The sequence below is a fragment of the Theobroma cacao genome, chromosome 2 (assembly GCF_053813885.1).
Source record: "Theobroma cacao isolate CCN51 chromosome 2, ASM5381388v1, whole genome shotgun sequence".
Classification (NCBI taxonomy): Eukaryota; Viridiplantae; Streptophyta; class Magnoliopsida; order Malvales; family Malvaceae; genus Theobroma; species Theobroma cacao.
This window is the reverse complement of record NC_142640.1, coordinates 20,381,313-20,389,093: the sequence shown is the minus strand read 5'-3', so window position 1 is coordinate 20,389,093 and position 7,781 is coordinate 20,381,313. Positions and strand designations below refer to the sequence as shown.

The 7,781-nt window shown below is 35.5% G+C and overlaps 1 non-coding gene across 1 annotated transcript; it reads right to left on the bottom strand.

Moving 5' to 3' along the window:
* Nucleotides 1-7,077: 7,077 nt before the first annotated feature.
* On the bottom strand, nt 7,078-7,184 carry LOC148764142 (small nucleolar RNA R71). Its single transcript, XR_016024869.1, has one exon. It is a non-coding gene; the product is annotated as a small nucleolar RNA R71 (small nucleolar RNA).
* Between the last annotated feature and the right edge of the window lie 597 nt (nt 7,185-7,781).

The window sequence follows — 7,781 nt, the reverse complement described above, 5'->3', positions numbered from 1 at the left end:
TCATACCATGCATTAGTATAGGATTTAAGTCAATTATATAGATTTAGCATCAATGTGGTAAATTGTGAAATTTTTGCAATGTGTCTAGGAGGAGAGTCTTCCGGTAAAGGCAAGGAAGTCCTACCCGACGAACAGTGATCGGGGCACCTAGAAAGCATTTAATTTGTACAAACGGTGAGTAAACCTATTATTCTTGTAAATTATCTAGAGTTTATTTGTAAATGCTCTTCATGGATTTTATGAAACGAAAATGAGATTAAAATGGGATTTTTTATGTTTTAGAAATAAATGTGACAAATAAATATATTGTCTTGATTTTCTGGAATAAGAAACTTTTGATTATAAAATTGAGTAATTGGAGGCTGCCAATTGTCTTGAAAAATATATTTTCCTATGAATGGCTTATGATATATGAGTATATGTGGCTATATTTTATAATTGCATTGGGAATTTATGTAAGTTGTCTTTTACTATGCAGGCTGGGTAAATAAACAAAAGCCACGTTATACTGTCAAAATTTTATTAAAATTGGTGGGTTTAGTCACTGCAGTGACGGGTTTCTGCGGACTACCTATTAGAGGGGCACGGTAAACCCGGTTATATAGTTACTTCGGTTGTAGAGGCGAGGAGGGTAACTCCTGAGGTAGTGTTAGAGCTCACTTCACGTCGAATCGCCACGTGAATGTGTAACTCAGCCAACGCTAAGGAAAGGCTTGTTTTTAAAACTAACATGTGTTTAACATGTAAATATCTTAACAACCTTGGCGAACTCGGTTAGATGCCTCGGCCAAGGTATCCCCGAGGACTAGTTTTGGCTTGAGCCTTGTTTTTGATAAAAGTTATAAGCCTTAACAACTGTTTTGGTAAATTACAAATATTTTATGGTTTAAGAAATAAATTGAAAACCTTATGAAATGGTTTGTAATTTGTTGTTTAAACTTGCCTCCATGTTACTCGCCTTTAGATATTTATGATAATGTCTGTTTACTCATTGGGATTGCAAAATCTCACCCACCTCCTTTCCAAATTTTGAGGCCTGTGGTAGCTTGTAGATACCCGACTTTGTCAAGGATTCCAGTTGACCCCTCTATCACACAGACAGTAGGTTACTATCACCAACACTTGGTGTATTTATGGGCCACTTGTCATTATAATTATTATTGTACATTATAACTTTGTAAATTATTGTATGTATGAATTTATTTTACTTCTAAGTTACAAAAGATTACTTACACATGTTTCTATAAATATTGTTTTATATAAAAATGCTATATTTTTGTCTTTTGATTTACTTGAGCCAGAAACAACTGAAAATTGTTTAAAACTGATATGTAAGCCTTGCGGGGTTTCGATTGATATTCAGGGTAATGAGTATCAATCGGGACATCGCGGCGGTTGTCATGGGCACGAGGGAGGTTTCGGCTCGTGACACAGAATAAGCCATTTACTAAATTTGTGCTAAATTGTTGTAAAACCAATTCAAGCTCTATACTAATGCATGAAATGGAATGTAAATTGTTCAAATTATCATCTAAACACGGTGTCCTACACAAATTCAATTACGTACGTAAATAAAACGGTATTGGCCTAATTCGATCTATCACCCAATTAATTGGCCAATATGTCCAATTTAACTCCAAATAATTCCATTTTTCTTCCAATTCTCCAAATCATCAAGCACAAATTAAATAACTTGAAATATGGCAAAATCATCCTCAATATTCCACATGGAGAATGGGGCAATGATGGGTGATGGAAGAACATGAATTTTTCTTGCTTGATTTTCATGCTACACATCACCAATCAACTAAAAACACTAAAATACATTGAAATCTAACCAAATCAAGGATCAAAACCTCTCGCTAAGTGTTTAGCCAGCAAGATACCCATCATGAAATCATGTGATTAAACCATGGAAAATGCAAAAGAATGTATGGGAAAGGTAGATCACAAGTAAAAATCAAGAAATTTTACCTTTGATTGCTTGATTCCTTGAAATCCACCAAATTTTCTCTTGAATTTTCACCCTAGGGTTCTTGTTCTTTCTTTTCTTCCTTTGTTCTTGCTTTGGTCGGCCATATCAAGAGAAATGGGCTGATTTTGTGCTAATTTATAAGGAAAATAATAAATGGATGAGAATTTGACACATGTCACCATTCCATTGGTCCATGTGTCATACATACCCATTAAGCAATCTCTCTCCACCGCTTAAATTTTGTCAATTATCCATGATAATATTGGGTAAAATTCATGTGCTGGACAAGTGTTGGGTGGTGTAAAATTATAATTTTGCCCCTAGGGTGGCAAAATGACTATTTTGCCCCTATGCTCGAAAAAATACCGAAATTAAAATTCTTCACTTCTCAAACACAAATTATGTTCTAAATAGTCAATCTTGATCAAAAACTTCTTCCAACATTCCAATTTTAACCTCGGGTAGCAAAATGACCATTTTGCCCCTAGGTCATGAAAATTCCAATTTGACTCCAAATCAATCCTCGAACTTTGAATCACCATTTTAAGTCATTCTGGGGTTTTAAAATTCTCAATTTCGTCTTAAAATTTTTATTTTGACTAGTTCGAGGCTTAATTTAACTTAATTGTACCATTTGGTATATTGTCGTCCTTTAACGATTTTCAAGGTACCCAAGTAAGCAAACATGCATTCTTATGTAGGAATGGCATAATAAACATATTGTAGAGCTGGGCTTGACATATATACAACTATCGGCATCACCCCAGCTCTCCCCGACTCATGTGCACTCCCATACCGCACATTACAATATCATCATCAAGTGCACTATCACACCGCACCTCACCATCACCGTCATGTGCACTCCCACACCGCACACGGCATATATCATCATCATGTGCTCTCCCACACCGCACATGGCATATATCATTGGCATGTGCTTTCCCACGCCGCACACTACCGGCACCGTCATGTGCACTCCTACACCGCACACGCATGGTTATAATTATCACACAAAATTATCATTCAAGGCATAACATACATATCATCGTAATAAAGGAACACATAATTCATCACACTACACATTTCACATCATAAAAAAATGTTTCATCAAGGGCTTGTTCCCATGCATATTTAGAGAAAAGTTCAATAAAATATTTCAAGTGATTCACCAAATACATATGCATTTATCCCAAAACATTTTAATGCAAGTTCACTCACTTGTCTTTGTTGGTTCTTTAATAAACTCCAACTTCCACTAATGTTCCAAGTGGAGATGTGGGGTCCCGTGGGAACCTATCACACACAATAGCATCACACCAACTCAATTGACATGAATATTATTCCACAAGTTATTTTCCTAAATCAAGTTTTGCTAGTTATTCCTAACTAGCTTCCAAGTACCATTTGATTGCCTATTTATTCACACTACTTTAGTCACACTAGAAATAAATAAATAACCTTCAGAAATAAAATAGTCTACAATTTAATTATTGACCATCATCAGCAACCTAAAAATCAACCTTAACTCAATACTCACCTTGGTGAATTTGTAGTTGAATTCCTTTTTAAGAGTTTTCCTCAAGCTATTTGGAAAGCCTCTCCCTCTCTCTCTCTCTCTCTCTCTCTCCCTCTCTCTCTCTCTCTCTCTCTCTCTCTAAAACATCCAACTAGTGAGAGGAAGTATTGAGGAAAGACTCTTGAGGGTTCTTGAGGTGTAGAAGTGAAAGAGCACAAAGAATCCTATGAAAAAAGGTACTAAAGCATGAGAATTGAAGTTACTTTGAGAAAGTTATGGAGGTTTCACGGGATGGCTTCCATGGAAGATGGAAAACATTTAGTTAGGAAGAAGGACGGGAAGAAAAAGAATAAACTGCTTGAAGTAAAGAGAAAGTGCTGAAAAAAATGAGATAATTATCCTAGAGTTGACTAAAGTTTCACTTATTTACAAAAATGCCATTACAGAGTTGACTTTTCCTTTTTCTTCCTTTTGGCTCAACTTTTTACTCTTTTAACACTGAGAAAAGGTCCATAATAGATTAGGGGTACTTGAGTTCATGGAAACTTAAAAATTTAGACTTGAGGTCCAAAATGACCATTTTACCCTTATTGTGGAAATTATCATTATTTCTATTTTCTTCATTTATTTCATTATTATGTACATCATCATTTATTCCTTAGGCCTACTTAGACCTTAATAATATTAGAAAACCCACTTCTGGGAGCTCACCAAGAAAATAACAGAACTACCCCCTAATTTGCATCATCTTGTCTACCTCCGTCACATGTCTATGAAGATTGAAGTTTCACACTATACCTTAGGAATCTGGCTTAGTTAAATTACCATAGACATATAGAGATTTAATTAAGTTAGGCCATTGTACAATATCTCGACGAAGAATCGTATATGCTTAAGGATTCTAGACTAGCAATAATTTTCCATCGAAATGTGTAATTAGCCAATCATGCATCCAAATGAAACACTAATTGAACCCATAATCCTAGGCTTTTACACCATTGCTTTTACATCAATTTTGGTTTGTGATTTACTAGTCTAGACTGGTAACTTAGATTTAGTTTTAATCATTTCTAGAATTTTGGGTACTTGGATAAAATTAGCTTGTTTCAATTTTAATACTTAGCATAGAGTTTGAATCAACTCCTTCTGAGATTGACAACCTTTCTTATCACTATGTTGCTTGTTGATGACGACATGCATTTGCATGAATTCCTTGCTAAATTATGAAAATCTCTAAAGGAAATTTATTGGTAGTCTAGAAGTAACAAGTTTTTGACGCTGTTGTGGGGCAGTTGTTCTTAGTTTCTTTTGCAAATATTAATAGCAATTCAAGCTAGTCTTAATTCAAGTTTTGTTTCTTTTTATTTTTAGGTACTTTTTTCCAAGTGTATGAGAAGGGTAAGTAGCTTGGAAATTGTCTTTTGTGATTTGAAAACTGAGAAGACTTTTAGGAGACTTTTGAGACAAAATTCACAAGACTCCAATCATTCGGAAGCCATGGCTGAAAACCCTAGAGAACAACAAGTGCAAGAGCATGTAGCAGCAAATAATTGGTTTTTTAGGGGTTATGCAATTTTGTTGGTACAAGTCTTCATTCTAGTATTCAGAGGTCAGTAATTCAAGCCAACAATTTTAAGATTAAGCCGGCCGTCATTCAAATGATCTAAATGTTTGTGCAATTTGGAGGCCACCCAAATGATGACCCAAACGCTCATATTTCAAACTTCTTGGAGATTTGTGACACTTTCAAACACAATGGAGTTAGTGATCACACCATTCGATTGAGGTTGTTTCCTTTATTGCTGAGGGATAAAGCTAAGGTTTGGTTGAACTTTGTGAAACCTCGACCTCCATAGACACGTAACTAGAGGTAGACCGATGAGTGCATCAAATTCATATATTTAATGGGGATTAAATACCTAATTAGTCTAAGTTGGACTAGATTTAGGATCGAATTTAGGTATTTTTATTTATTTATTTTATTAGTTTAGTTTAATTTATGTTTAAATGTTTATTTTAAGTTAATAATGTTAGTTTTATGTTATTTATATTTATTTTATGTTTTTATAGAAGTATGATCAAAAATAATTTCAATTGGTGAAGAAAGGTGCATAATGGATTGTTGCTCTATTTGCATATGTTTCAGTTTTTCAAGTATATATCCCACTATAGAAGTCCAAATTACATGTTTTTTGAACCATTAGAAAGGTAAGAGGTAGGGCTAAAACTTTGATGTTTATCACTTTGCCCATGTCTGATCGAAAGGTGGCCAAAATTTTTATCAAATGAAAGCACTGCACTAGAAGAACAAAAAAGCCCTTGATGAAACGTTTTTATGCTGTAAAATGAGTAATATAATGAAACCGTGTGTTCCTATATTATGTGGATATGTATGTTATGCCTTGAATGATAATGTTGTATGATAACTAAAACCGTGAATGTGCGGTGTGGGAGTGCACGTGACGGTGATGATGTGGTGTGAGAGTGTACATGATATTTGCCATGTGCAGTGTGGGACTGCACATGATGATTCTAGCTATGTGTGGTGTGGGACTGCACATGAGCTGATGAGCCGACAGTTGTATGTGTACATGATATTTGCCATGTGCAGTATGGGAGTGCACATGATGATTCTAGCTATGTGAAGTGTGGGAGTGCACATGAGCTGATGAGCTGGTAGTTGTATGTGTTGAGCCATGTTGAGTAGTGTGGGAATGATCTTGATATATTTGATGAATGTTTGAATATATATATATATATATATATATATATATATATACACAAAATGTATACATGAATTCTTAGCTACTTGTGTACCTGCCCCGTAGAGCAAGGATGTTTGGAAAATGAAATGTGATTGCATTGATTATTGAAAGTTGAATTTCCTAAGTGTTTTGAAATGAGCTAAACGTTAACATGGTATCGAGTTGTTGATGATATACAAATTGCATGGTTTTAAAATGAGTGCATCATGTTTTCGAAAACTTTCCATATCGTTTGCTTGTTCCCTTCCTATGTTCACTCACTGGGTTTATACTCATTCTTTTCAACTTCATGTTTTAGTTTTCAGGTTCGAAGGTAGTTGGATCCTAGGTAGAGGTGCTTCCTCCTGTTCATCGTCTGGTAGGTTTACCAAGACACTCCATGATAGTACCCACGCTAGAGTCACTCCACTGATAGTCAAGGTCTTTTGTATGTGTATATGGTTATTTAAATGTAATTCGTGAGATTTGTTGTAAACATTGTATGTTTGGTTTGCATGATAATGTTGCCACAAGTTAGCAAATGGAAATATTATTTTGTGAATGGTATATGTTCGGTTACCATGATTTATTCTTGAGAAGAAATTATTTTTGAAAACTATGAATTAAGAACTTTAGAGGTAAATGAGGAACAGAGTGTCTAATGAACAAGTTTACATAGACAGGCTTGCTTGGGCCCAGTGGACCATGCCTATTGGGTCTATGCGTCGGTCATGGCTTGGGATTTGGGCTATGACAAACTCTTTCTTCACTAACTCCATCATTACTTGGAAAGACCTTGCACAGAAGTTTCTAGCCAAGTTTTTTGCCACGCTAAGATAGCTAAGATGAGGAATGATATCATTTCTTTCACACAATTGGACTTTGAGTCATTGTATGAAGCATGGGAGAGGTATAAGGACTTGCTTCAAAAATGTCCACACCATGGTTTACCTAAATGGCTTCAAGTGCAAACATTTTATAATGGGTTGCTGAATCCAATTTGGACTACAATTGATGCTGTAACTGGTGGTGTTCTCATGGCAAATTCTATTGATGATGCTTATGACTTGTTGGAAGAGATGACATCAAACAATTATTAATGGCAGTTTGAGAAGGCCTTGCTAAGGAGGGTAGCGAGTGGTCACAAGCTGCATTCCATTAATGCTTGGACTGCTTAGGTAGCCACACTCTTTAAAAAATTTGATTCCTTGACAGTCCATTTAGTACAGAGTCCCTTTATTATTTGTGATTATTGTGGTGAGGGACACTCGAGCGATTAGTGTCATAGGAGTACCGAGTCAGTGCAGTTGGTAGGGAACAATCAGCAAAATAACTCGTACGCAAACACACACAATCTAAGGTGAAAGAATCTCCCCAACTTCTCTTAGGGGACCAATTAGGGTCTTTTGTCAGCTTCGAGATCGAATTATGCTCTAAGTTTTCCATAACAAGTTAAACTCTTAGTGCAAGAAAATAAATTGCATATGGAAGAGCTGCTCATACTATATATGGCTAAGATAGATGCCCTTATTCATAGTCAAGCAGC